We start from the raw sequence: 14,165 nt of genomic DNA, 5'->3' as shown, positions 1-14,165 counted from the left end.
AAAGCTTACACGTTAAAACACCAGGAGGCCATCCTTGGACGTTTGAGCCATTATAGCCAAAATTCCAACGTTTAAAAAATCCTTTTGTGAGCCCTTTGTGACAACACTTTAACACCAAACAATTCTTTCAACCACATTATAAACCAGGGGCATTTTATGCACCCGAACTATGCGGACATGATCCCCAACTCTTCAGGGGTACGTAGGCAACCTGATCAACTTAGGTTCGGTCAAACATTTGGGAAAAAGTCAAATTATTCCCTTTCAAAATTTTGAAGCTAAAAAGCTAAACCATTCTTTGATAAACCCCAAAGCGAACTACGCAGACCTGATCCTCCATTTTTGGGGTATGTAGGTAGTTTGGCTAGACCAGATTCGGTCCAAATCGTTTGAACCAAAGAAACATCCTACCCCTTTGAACCTAAGCCTACCTAGAAAGTCCTTCTCATAAAACGAGCAAAGGTTCAAGGCAAATGAAGACAAAAACAGAAAAAAAGAGAAGAACGAGAGTTTGAAGACCTGCTAGGTTGAAAACCCGAAAGGGCGGCCTAGGGAAAAGTGAGAATAATTTTTCTTGCTAAGTCAACAACCAAAGAGGTTGGCTTATGCACAGTAAGGGTAGCGGTCTGCTAGATCGAAAAAGTCAAGAAGGCAATTTAGTCAGCAGCAAGGACTTCCCATGAAGAAAGAGCTGATGAGTTGTAGAAGGAGTTCCTCAATCATGAAGAACTCAGGAATGTAAGCAGTGCAAACGAAATTTGAGACAGGTGGTCTGCGAGGCCAGAGACCTGGAAAGCAAGAGTCATGAGTAATTGCAAAGAGAGAAGTTAATGAGATGGAGAAGCAGTCTTCAAACAGAGCAGGATCCTAGAATCTGAGTAGTATCGATGAGACTTACTTTGATACCCTTCTAAACTAGGGACATTAAAACTGAGCAATCCGAAGGGGGTAATGACCATGACGGAAATATCGATGGAGGAAATTAGTGCTTCTTGACATGGTTTTCGAGATTACTCTAAGAGCGGCTAGCCTTACCCTAAAAAAAAACAATACATCAGATCTAAAGGTGAATCAAAAGTGAGTCAAGTCCTTTAAATAATCTGAGTCTTCTTTGATCGAGTCATTGGAAGTCTGTTGCTCATTCATAATCGTTTTCTTTCAAGGTCAAATTGTCTGGCACTGGAACAGTGAAAGTACACCTTCCAAAATGCAAAGAAAATTCAAAGTGAATCCTGGTTGGGAATCAAAGAAGGGGCAAGAGACATCTTAGTTAGACCTGCCAGAGACATCAAAGTCTCAAGCAGTGAGGAAAAATAGAAGAGATTTTCAGACTCAGCCATCATGGTGATTGTCTTATTCCTTCTTATATCAAAGGAAAGAACCTGTGAGACCTTAAGCCTCCACAGAGCGAAACACTTTTTCTTCAACCACCAATGTACCACTTCTTTAAGACTCTTGTCGTGGAAGCACAACATACTAGGGGCATCTTTTATGACTTGCGTCATAAAAGATATCAAGCACACAAAGGCAATTAATGCCAATGTCTATAGCAAGTTGAGATAAGAGAGGCACGAGTAGATCTCAAGCTAAACCTCCAAACTTCTCAAACGAGTCCACTCTCTTGAAAAGTCAACTTCTCAAGAAAATCAGTTTTCCAAGCGGAGTCTAGAATTTGCTCCCATAGCCTTTAATCCCCAGCAGAATACAATTCTCTTGGTTCAAAAAGAAAGAAAGAAGAGAAGGTCAATACCCAAAATGCCAGCAAGTTATCTGAGTCTGGTTTTCAGTAAAGAACTCATACTCCCAATTATTCTCGGCAAGAGATAGCTATTCCATCGAAAATCTGCCTAGTCCTTCAATTGAGAGTCTGTCTCACTATTCTATTGAGAGTCTGTCTCACCATTTGATTGAGTTCTTTGACTCATTCGCAGTCTCGCTCATATCCTCGACCTTTCGGTTCATTCGCAACCAGGTCAATCATTTGAGCCTTTGATTCATTTGCAGTCTCGCTCATATCCTCGACCTTTCGGTTCATTCGCAACCAGGTCAATCCTTGGAGCTTTTGACTCATTCGTAGTTTAGCTCATATCTTCGACCTTTCGGTTCATTTGCAACCAGGTCAATCCTTTGAGCCTTTGACTCATTTGCAGTCAAGCTTTTATCCTCAACTTTTTGGTTAGTCTGTAACCAAGTCTATCTTTTAGTATCTGACTCATTCGCAGTCAAGCTAGTGTTCTTGACTTTTTGGTTAATCTGTAACCCAGTTAATCCATTAGCTTCTGATTCCGTCTGGTTATTACTTTTTTGGTTCATCGCAACCAAGTCAACGTTTCGACCTTTTTGGTTAATTCGCTACCAGGTCAATCCTCGACTTTCCGGTTCATTCGCAACCGAGTCAATCTCTGAGCTTTTTGACTTTCGCAGTTAAGCTTTTCGGTTAATCTGTAACCGAGTTAATCCTTCAACTTCTGATTCTGTCAGGTTATTACATTTTTGGTTCATTCGCAACCAAGTCGTCGTTTCAACTTGTTCGGTTCATTAGCTACCGGGTTAATCCTCGACTTTTTGGTTCATTTGCAACCGAGTCGATCTCTGAGCTTTTTGACTTTCGCAGTCAAGTTTTTTGGTTAATCTGTGACCGAGTTAATCCTATAACTTCTAATTCTGTCAGGTTATTACATTTTTGGTTCATTCGCAACCAAGGCATCGTTTCGACCTTTTCGGTTTATTCGCTACCGGGTCAATCCTCGACTTTTTGGTTCATTCTCAACCGAGTCGATCTCTGAGCTTTTTGACTTTTGCAGTCAAGTTTTTCAGTTAATCTGTGACCAAGTCAATCCTTTAACTTCTGATTCTTTAAGGCTATTACATTTCTGGTTCATTCGCAACCAAGTCATCATTCTGGCATTTTTGGTTCATTCGCAACCGGGCCAAAATCTTAGACTCTTTGGCTCATTCGCTGCCAAGTTTCTCACTGATTTCTTGATTCATTCGCAATCAAGCTAATCTCCATGACTCTGACTCACTCGCAGTCAAGTTAATCTTCCAATTCTTAGCTCATTCGCAGCTAAAATCAAATTCCTGACTTTCTGGTTCATTCGCAACCAAGTCATTATTCTGGTCTTATAGTTCATTCGTAACTAGGCCAATATCCCTGACTCTGGCTCTTTCGCAGTCAAGTCACCCATTTGCTTTACGATTCGTTCGCAACCAAGCAAATTTCTGACCTTTCGACTCATTCGCAGTTAAGTCCATTATCTGATCTTCTGGTTCATTCGCAACGAAGATAATATTCCTAATTCTCTAACTCCTTCATAGTCAAGTTAATTATCTGGTATTCTTGTTCATTCGTAATTGAGCCAATTTCCAACTCTTCGAATAATTCACAGTCAAGTAAATATTCCGATCTACTAGTTTGTTCACAATTAAGCTAACTTCTCTGATTCTTTGACTCCTTCGCAGTCAAGTCAATTCCCCGGCTTCTGGTTCAGTCGTAACCAAGCCAATATCCTTCCCAGCTCACTCGCGGCCAAATTAACCTTTCAACCTTGATTTGTTCGCAGTCAGCTCGTTTCTCTCCAATTTCCAAGCTTGCTCGCAGCTAAAATAATGCTTTCAATATTTCCAGCTTGTTTGTAATATTAAATAACCGTAAGTGCACAGATCGTGTAAATACGGGTCGAACTCAGGGAAGAGAAATCTAGTTGTCAATCCTATTCTTTTACCGATTAGAATACTAGCTATGATATAATGTTGCCTGGAATGGACTCAGGATTTCTGGGGACTTAGACGTCGGAGCCAACGCTATATATAAGCGTATATTCTATTCAATCTAACAATCGAATTTAACTAAGATCTTTTTTATTTAAAATCCTAATTTAGGCAAAGTGTACCAAATTTTAATGATCTCTATTAACTACTTATCTAATTTAATTAGAAAACCAAAATTCTAAGGGCCTAAGTTAATTGGAAAATTGTAAAAGTAATTTGGAATAGTGTAAAAATCTTAATTCAATATAAAAGATTACTTAGGGTTAGAATCCACCATGGGTTTGGATTAGATTGATTAATTAAAACAACTCTTGAATTGGGTTGAAAATTCGATTAACTAGTCAATAAGGAATAAGATGAAAGGGATGTCATTCCTTATAAGTAATTAATCAAATCCACTCTCCAATGTACATTGATTATATAGAACTTTATATTTGTTAATCAACAATCATTCATACGAAAGGGGAAAGCCAATGGCAAGAATGATTGGGATTTTTCAAATACAAAATCCTACACAATTTTCAATTGAGTAGATTGAATTAATTATAAATATTTCTCCTTCCCCGTAGCTTCAACTAAACACTAAGTAATTAGGATTTAGTTATTCATGAAGAAGTGAAGAAAAATAAAAATAAAAGAGATAGATGGGAGAAAGAGTGCCATATATAATTACTTGAAAAGAAAACTAAAAGAAAAATAAACTCTCCAGTAATTTGAATTGAAACAAAAGTACATCAACTTGAACTTGAAAATAAATAACAAAAACTAAAAAGAAGTTATTCTTTTTCTCCTCCAATCTTTGGTTGAATCTTCCTCCTTCAAGCTTTAATGTCATATTGAGTTTGAATGGTGGATGATGATCCTTGGTTGAAAGTAGAAAAGAAAAAGAACTTGAAAAAGAGCAAGAGAGAACAAGAAAACCTAAAAGAAAGAGCTTGAGAGTGGTAGAGAATTGTGTAGAGAATAATAGAGAACAAGCAAAAGCATAAAGAGAGCAAAAGTGTGTGTAGAAAAAAAAAAAGAGCCTTCTTCACTCCAATATGTAGCTTTCTTCATCTTCTATTTTCATCTCCAAGGAAAGACACAATCTTGGCATCTTTTTGTATTTTTGGCAACCCCACCAGTCTTTGGTAATTTGGGAACTTCCACTATTTGTTTGTAATTCCACCAACTTCTTCTTTTCTTCTTTAAAATTTCACCAACTTTGACCTTTCTTTGATAACTTTTTCACCACTTTTATTGACTTTTTCTCCTCCCTTACGTAGAAATGGGTGGGCTTTTGGCAACTTTCTCTTCTTCTTCATAGTGGGTCCCACTTATATTATATAGAATAGGAATACAAGCTAATTAGAAACTATTGTTTTTGTTCTTCAACCCAAAACGTGGAAGAATAAACATTCCAAATGCGGTAGTTTATTTTCCATAACAGTTTTCTTCAAATCCCATGTGGGTCCCACTTTTGTTTAATATATATATATATAAAACACAAAGAAAGGGAGGCCAAATTCAGTGGTTTTAGCAAGATGCCAAAATATCAGTGAAGTTCATGCTTTCTTCCTCTACTTTCGTGGGTCCCACTTTTGCATGTATGTATATGCATTATATATAAAATCTGAAAATGCTATTTTCTAACAAAAGGAAAACGTGGCTGCTGTGACTCGCTTTTAAAGACTTTACAAAATCCAAATTGGACCCACTAATGATATTGACCACCCTTCATGGAATTTACTACCTCCCTCTTCTCTTTCAAGAGTGATAAAAGCTCCTATTAGCCGACTCTCTCTAAATCGCTTCTATAGGTTGATCTAAACCATCCAATTGATGGGCCAAGAAATAAATGGGCGTGTCCTCCAAATCCTTTCCCTAAGATGATCCAGACCATCCAAGTGATGGGTTCCAATGTGAATAATTCTTGCTCCTCAAATTATCTCCGTAGGGTGATCTAAACCGCTCAATTGATGGGCCATGAATTAACGACGCTCCTAAATCATTCTCGTAGGATAATCCGAACCGTTCATATTATAGGTCACAATCTAAATGGACCATACCTTGTAAATTAATTCCATAGCTAATCCGAGACATCCAAATTAATAGTCCATCATGTAACTTCATTGCAGCCCTTGAATTGTTTAAATTTTTAGAAGAGAATATATAGAGGCACAATAATCATCTTATATAGAATTCGGCCACCATTGGAGATTGGTTATTTCTTTCAGTATTTGATCTCTTTGGCTTCAAATTTATCCATCTTCCCAATATAACCCTGAAACACCAAAAATACACAAAATACCTTAGTAGCACCGCTTTAATTATCAAATATGCATGCTTTAGTACCTACAATTCACACATAAATGTGCTCATCAGATTCCCCCATACTTGAACTTTCCTTGCCCTCAAGCAAACAAGAAGAAAAATAAAGAAAAATAGAAACAAAACAAAATAAAATCATAACTCACTTTCGTAGGAATCACGGTTGCACTTAGCACGTGCAACAAGCCTTTAAACCCCTACGTTACCCTAGTGGACAAGTTTTGTCTCGTGAGTGTTTGCAGTGAATATACACACAAAATTCTAAAAATAAACTTTTCTTTCCAATTCTCAATATAAAATAAAGCTAAAAATTTCTAATAATTTTTCTTTGATAAATTACTCAAAATAGAAGAACAAGAATACCCATATACTTAAACTTTGCATCCTATCCCAAGTTGGAAAAATTAGAAACATATTTTAATCAAGGAATCCTCTTTTGAATTTGTCATACTCTTCTCCCTTAAATTTGATTATAATGTAATCATACCATAAAAGAAATTTGACTTCGAAACTTAATAGAAGAAAATGCAAATTTATATGGTCCACCACACTTTCCACTTTTCTCATACTTTCTAAGAATAGAACTCACTTTTTTTTTCTCTTTTTTGTTTTTGGTAATTTTCTACTGCTTTTGGCGTGAATGACATGCAGGGCATGCACCAGACACCTAGGCTACTAAGCAGTGTCCGACTAATCTTTGATTTGCATATATCATATACATTGATGCATATGAGTTCAAGCTTTACCTTTGATTATGTGCAATGCTTTGATTCATTAAGCTTTCTAATTGACCCATGTATGGAGTTTTCAGTCAGTTGCTCTCAAGCCAGTTGGCTTTAAGGAACTAGGCGTAAAAACCCTTAAGACTTAATAGCTCAAGTCAAAAAGGCTACAAATCAAAATTATAATCAAGAAGCAAACTTTCTAAAAATAGTTCTTTCTTTCTTTTGGTTCAACCTTTCTTTCCTTTTTATCCATACCGTATAAATAGCAAGTTTCTATTTCTATTTCTTATTCAAATCCTTTTAAAAGAAAGATTCCAAAAGAAAACAAAACTAAGAAAGGAAAGTATTCTTTCTAATTTTTCCGGATTCCAAAATTAAAATATCCACTAACTTTATTTCTTAAAATAGGAAAACAACTTTCTTCCTAAGAATACCAAGTTCTTTCTAATTTGAGAGAAATACCAAAAACAAAAGGAAAAGAAACTTTCTAACTTTAAATTATAGAAAAGACTAGAGAAGGAAAGTTTCTAAAAGCTACCCCCCATTCTTGAATTATGCATTGTCCTCAATGCGTTAAAAATAAAAACAAAAATATGAGGACTAAAAATAGAAAGGAGGGTACGTACCGTATTTGTTTAGGCATGATTCGAATAGGAAGGTTCATGGAAATTCATGACCTCTTCCATATCCGGTTTTGACAACTCAATAAATGGCTTTAATCTTTGACTATTAACTTTAAAAATCTCACCATTGCTTGGATTAAGAACCTCGACCGCACCATGAGAGAAAACTTTGTTAACGACATATGGTCCATCCCATCTGGATCTTAACTACTTACCTGGAAAGATATGTAATCGTGAATTGTAAAGAAGCACTTTTTCGCCCTCTTGAAATGATTTTCTCAAAATATGCTTGTCATGAAAAGCTTTTATCTTCTCCTTATAGATCTTTGCATTCTCGTACGCTTCATTGCGCAACTCCTCCAATTCAGAAAGTTGTAATCGCCTTTGAACACCTGCAGAAGACAAATCAAAGTTTAGTTTCTTAATAGCCCAAAAGCTTTATGTTCCAATTCAATCGGGAGGTGACAAGCTTTGCCATACACAAGGAGGTAAGGAGAGTGACCAAGATCAGTCTTGAATGCTGTCCTATGAGCCCACAAGGCATCCACTAATCTAATGGACCAATCCTTGCGGTTTGGATTCACTGTCTTCTTTAAAATTTGCTTAATTTGCCTATTTGAAACCTCCATTTGGCCACTCATTTGAGGATGATAAGGGGTGGCCAACTTATGAGTAATACCATATTTCTTCATAAGACATTCAAACGGTCTATTACAAAAGTGTTTACCCCTATCACTAATGATGGCACGAGGTGTACCGCAGCGCGAAAAAATATTTTCTTTAAGAAACTTGACCAGCACCTTGTGGTCATTGGATTTGCAAGCAATGGCTTCAATCCATTTTGACACATAATCTACACCTAACAAAATATACAAGTTTCCAAAAGAGTTGAAAAATGGTCCCATAAAATCAATACCCCACACATCAAAAACTTCAACTACTAAGATCGGGTTGAGGGGCATCATATTTTGCTTTGTAACTCTTCCTAAGGACTGACAAGATCTACATGCCTTACAAAAATCAAAAGCATCCCTAAAATTACTTGGCCAAAAGAAACCACATTGTAAAACTTTGTGCGCGGTTTTCGTTACACTAAAGTGGCCACCACAGGCTTGATCATGGCAAAAAGATAGAATCGATTGGTGCTCATGATCGGGCACACATCGTCGGACAATCTGATCCGAACAAGTTTTGAACAAATAGGGATCATCCCAAAAGAAATACTTTACCAACGATCCGGTGTAGCACCTGTAATCAAGTAATTCACAATATCTGCATACCATGGCTCACTAAAAATAACAAACAATTGCTCATCAGGGAAGCTTTCATTAATTGGACCTTCGTCATTCTTTGCATTAGGAAGTCTAGACAAGTGATCGGCAACCAAGTTTTCCGTACCCTTTTTATCTCTAATCTCCAAATCAAACTCTTGAAGAAGTAAAACCCACCGAATGAGGCGAGCTTTAGCATCCTTCATTCAAACAAGATACTTGATTGCCGAATGGTCGGTATAAATTATCACATGCGATCCAATCAAGTAGGACCGAAACTTCTCTAACGCAAACACAACCGCTAAGAATTCTTTTTCCCTAGTGGTGTAGTTGAGTTGTGCATCATTTAAAGTCCTACTTGCATAATAGATTACATGCGGTAATTTATTGAATCTTTGACCCAACACGGCTCCTATTGCAAACTCGGAAGCATCACACATAATTTCAAACGGTTCGGTCCAATTAGGTGCTTGAACGATGGGAGCAGTAGTTAACTCATTTTTCAAACACCCAAAGGAATCGAAGCATTCTTTGGAAAACTCAAATTTTTGAACTTTTGCTAACAAGTTGGTTAGAGGCCTAGCAATTTTAGAAAAATCTTTTATAAAACGCCAGTAAATACCCGCATGACCCAAAAATGATCGAATATCCTTCACGCTTTTGGGTGGTGGAAGATGGAGAATGAGATCCACCTTAGCTTTATCAACCTTAATTCCCTCTTTAAAAATCACATGACCTAGAACTATGCCCTCTTTTACTATAAAATGACACTTTTCCCAATTGAGGACAAGGTTCTTTTCTCTACTCCTCTCTAAGACCAATTTTAAGTGATGTAAACATTCGGCATAGGTGGAGCCATGAATAGAAAAATCATCCATAAAAACCTCTAAGAAGGTCTCCACCATGTCAGAAAAGATACTCATCATGCATCTTTGGAAAGTTGCCAGTGTATTGCATAATCCAAAAGGCATACGTCTATAAGCAAACGTTCCAAAGGGGCATGTGAATGTCGTTTTCTCTTGATCTTCAGGAGCTATGGGGATTTGGTTGTAACCGGAATATCCATCAAGAAAGCAATAATACTCATGACCTGCTAACCTTTCTAACATTCGATCAATAAAAGGCAAAGGAAAGTGATCCTTCCAAGTAGCGGCATTAAGCTTTCGGTAGTCAATACAAACCCGCCACCCCGTTTGAATGCGAGTTGGAATAAGCTCATTGGTGGCGGATTGTATAACCGTGACTCCCGACTTCTTAGGCACTACTAGGACGGGACTCACCCATTGGCTATCCGAGATGGGATAAATGATCCCATTATCTAACCATTTTAAAATCTCTTTTTTGGATGGCTTCCTTCGTTACAGGATTAGCCCTTCTTTGATGTTCCCTTGAAGGTTTGGCACCCTCAACGAGATGGATGTGATGTTGCACAATCGAAGGGCTAATTCCTTTGATGTCGGCCATTGTCCAACCTATGGCTTCCTTGTTATCTTTTAGCAATGTAATGAGTTCCTCCTCTTGAGGGGAGGTTAGGTCCACAACAATTATTACATGCAAAGTACAATTATCACCCAAAAATGCATAACGTAAATGAGAAGGCAAGGGCTTCAACTCCAACTGTGGCGCTTCTTCGATTGATGGCTTTGGAAGAGATGTTGCTAGTGGTCCAACGGGCTCCGCATTTTGAATGGCACATGCATCGGCAAAGAAATCGCTCCCTCCATCACCTCCTAGCTCGTCCAAGCATTCTTGGAATCCTGCCTCAAAATCAATTTCAAAATTAGAAACAATATCGTCAGGAAAGGAATGCAACATATTGATTTCTTCATGAAAATTTGGTTGCTTACCCAATCTAAAGACATTAAAATCAACTGATGTGTTTCCAAAAGATAATTTCATTAATCATTTTCTACAATTAATGAGAGCATTGCTAGTAGCAAGGAACGGCCTACCAAGGATGATAAGAATTTGATCCTTTATATTAGCAACAGGCTCGGTATCTAACACAACAAAATCTACGGGAAACAAAAAATCACCTACTTTAACTAACACATCCTCAACCATCCCTTTGGGTGTTTTAATTGACCTATCCGCCAATTGAAGAGTGATGGTGGTTGGTTTGAGGTCTCCTAATCCTAGTTGCTTAAATACAGAAAAAGGCAAGAGATTTACACTTGCACCCAAATCCAAAAGAGCATGTTCAATATTTGTGTTACCAATAGTGCAAGAAATAGTAGGACATCCTGGATCCTTATACTTAGCCACCATTTATTGAGACAAGATGGAACTTATATTTGCGGCCAAGAAAGCTTTCTTGGGCACATTAGTTGTGCGCTTTTGTGTGCACAAATCTTTCAACACTTTGGCATTAGTAGGAACCTGAGAAATCGCATCTAATAAAGGAATGTTAATTTGCACTTATTTAAACACATTTAAAATTTTATCCATGGCATCCACCTTCTTATTATTAGCAAGTCTCCTTGGAAAAGGAGCTTTAGGAACATACTCATTTTCAGGTGGAGAAACACCCTGCTCTTCACTTACCTGTTTGGGTTCCGCAATCGAGGCTGTTGGAGGGGAGTCTTTTCTTACCTCTTTGGATGTTTCTTGTATATCTATAGAAGGTTCAGATCTGACCTCCTCCTTGTGGTAATCTCTACCACTCCATAAAGCATATACGACATTACATTCGTTGGAGGGCTCTTGCGGAGGCAAAATTGGTTGAATGCCATTCAACTTATTTGGCGGTATCTGTTGATTCACATTCATATTCACGTTCCTTGGATTAGGAACGGGTTGACTTGGCATCTTCCCCTTTTCCCTCTCATGCAACGCCATGGCAAGTTGGGATATTTGCTTCTTCATGTTGTGTTGGCTTGTCATGAAAGTGCTAGTGAGAAGTTCTATGCTTTTTTCTAAGGAAGCTATGCGTGCCGACTCTCCTTGTTTTTGAAACCCGACGGTTGCTGATTTGAAATATTATTAATCATGGGGTTTTGAAAAGTAGGAGGTGAAGGGGATGGCCGAACAAAAGTGGGAGGGAAGGTGGGCCTAGGTTGCCCGAATTGGCCTTGGCCTTGGAAATTAGATGTCCCACTTTGACTTCATGAATTTGGGATGATGTCTCCATCCCGGATTATAAGTGCTAGAACAAAGATTATTAGCATAAAGAGCACTCAGATTCTCATTAGAATTACCAAATTTAGCAAGAGTTGGACACTCTTCCATGACATGGTCCGTGGCTTGACACCAATTACACATGGGAACACTATGTGCAATTTGATTGACTTGTGAGGGTCCTTTGACAACTATTGCTTCTAGTTTTTTGATTAGGCTATCAAGATGGGCCTCTTTTGCCACGGCACCCTCTATTAGAAATCCCTTGCTTGAAGTGGCTCTCTCACCGTCTTGAGTGGATTCCCACTCTCTCGTTTTTTCTGCCAAATCAAGTAAGAAGTTCCATGCCGCGGCCTCATCCGTGAAAGATGTAAAACCATTAGGACACATGGCCTCAAGAAGTTGCTTTGTTTGGTAATCTATGCTCTCATAAATAATTTGGCATAAGTGCCACAAATCAATTCCATGGTGAGGACACTGTTGGAGTAGGTCTTTGAACCTCTCCGTAAACTTAGAAAATGACTCTAATGGCTTTTGTTTGAATTGTAAAATATCGTTCCTAAGCTTATTAGTTTTATGTAATGGAAAAAACTTTTTTAGGAAAGCGACGGCGAACTCCTCCCAAGTGGTGATGGAGTTCGTTGGTAAGCCATAGAGCCACTTTTTGGCTCGATCCTTGAGTGACAACGTCATAAACCGCAACTTTACCGTATCATCGGTAAGTTGTTGCAACTTAATCAAAGCACATACATCTTCAAACTCACGCAAAAATAAATAAGCATCCTCCGAAGGGAGGCCATGAAAATGAGGAAGAAAAGAGATAAATTACAATTTTAGCTCAAAATTATTGCCCTGTGTAATCGGTAATCTAATGCAAGAAGGTTGCGCGATTCGGGCCGGATAGAAGCGATCACGCAAACTCTTAGGCGGCTCTTGTTCTTCCGCCATGACTACTTGATTTGGATTTGGTGCGACGTCTTCCACCGTCTCTAACCGGCTTGCTCTTTTTAGTCGATTGGCCGAGTTCCGCACCCAACTTGCACTCATAAACACAAGAATACCAAGTAAGAGAGATGGATAGCCAAGAAATCAAAAATATAACTAAACTAAAAATAACTACTAATCTAACACTTTGAATAATTAAGATTCTAATGCAACTCTCTTCCCCGGCAACGGCGCCAAAAACTTGTTATGACTGGTGAGTAGTCCCGCCTGTCACGCGGGTGACCCGGGTTCGATCCCCGGCAACGGCGCCAAAAACTTGTTTGTAATATTAAATAACCGCAAGTGCACGGATCATGTAAATACTGGTCGAACTCTGGGAAGAGAAATCTAGTTGTCAATCCTATTCTTTTACCGATTAGAATACTAGCTACGATATAATGTTGCCTGGATTGGACTCAGGATTTTCGTGGACTTAGACCTCGGAGCCAACACTATATATAAGCGTATATTCAATTCAATCTAAGAATCGAATTTAACTAAGATCTTTTTTATTTAAAATCCTAATTTAGGCAAAGTGTACCAAATTTTAATGATCTCTATTAACTACTTATCTAATTTAATTTGAAAACCAAAATTCTAAGGGCCTAAGTTAATTGGAAAATTGCAAAAGTAATTTGGAATAGTGTAAAAATCTTAATTCAATATAAAAGATTACTTAGGGTTAGAATCCACCATGGGTTTGGATTAGATTGATTAATTAAAACAACTCTTGAATTGGTTGAAAATTCGATTAACTAGTCAATAAGAAATAGGATCAAAGGGATGTCATTTCTTATAAGTAATTAATTAAATCCACTCTCCAATGTACATTGATTATATAGAACTTTATATTTGTTAATCAACAATCATTCATACGAAAGGGGAAAGCCAATGGCATGAATGATTGGGATTTTCCAAACACAAAATCCTACACAATTTTTCAATTGAGTAGATTGAATTAATTATAAATATTTCTCCTTCCCCATGGCTTCAACTAAACCCTAAGTAATTAGGATTTAATTATTCATGAAGAAGTGAAGAAAAACAAAAATAAAAGAGATAGATGGGAGAAAGAGTGCCATATATAATTACTTGAAAAGAAAACTAAAAGAAAAATAAACTCTTCAGTAATTTGAATTGAAACAAAAGTACATCAACTTGAACTTGAAAATAAATAACAAAAATAAAAAGAACTTATTCTTTTTCTCCTCCAATCTTTGGTTGAATCTTCCTCTTTCAAGCTTTAATGTCACCTTGAGTTTGAATGGTGGATGACGATCCTTGGTTGAGAGTAGAAAAGAAAAAGAACTTGAAAAAGAGCAAGAGAGAACAAGAAAACCTAAAAGAAAGAGCTTGAGAGTGGT

The 14,165-nt window shown here is 37.6% G+C and overlaps 1 non-coding gene and 1 pseudogene across 1 annotated transcript; one reads left to right on the top strand and one right to left on the bottom strand.

Moving 5' to 3' along the window:
• Positions 1 to 660: 660 nt before the first annotated feature.
• LOC143861331 (uncharacterized) overlaps positions 661 to 14,165 on the bottom strand; it is a 67,509-nt pseudogene continuing 54,004 nt past the window's right edge.
• LOC143862772 (small nucleolar RNA R71) lies at positions 12,278 to 12,384 on the top strand. The gene has a single exon (XR_013240482.1). It is a non-coding gene; the product is annotated as a small nucleolar RNA R71 (small nucleolar RNA).

Source organism: Tasmannia lanceolata, unplaced genomic scaffold, assembly GCF_043159265.1.
Source record: "Tasmannia lanceolata isolate RefF3 unplaced genomic scaffold, GAP_Taslan_0.1 ptg000037l, whole genome shotgun sequence".
NCBI lineage: Eukaryota > Viridiplantae > Streptophyta > Magnoliopsida > Canellales > Winteraceae > Tasmannia > Tasmannia lanceolata.
This window is presented reverse-complemented; position numbering and strand designations above follow the sequence as displayed.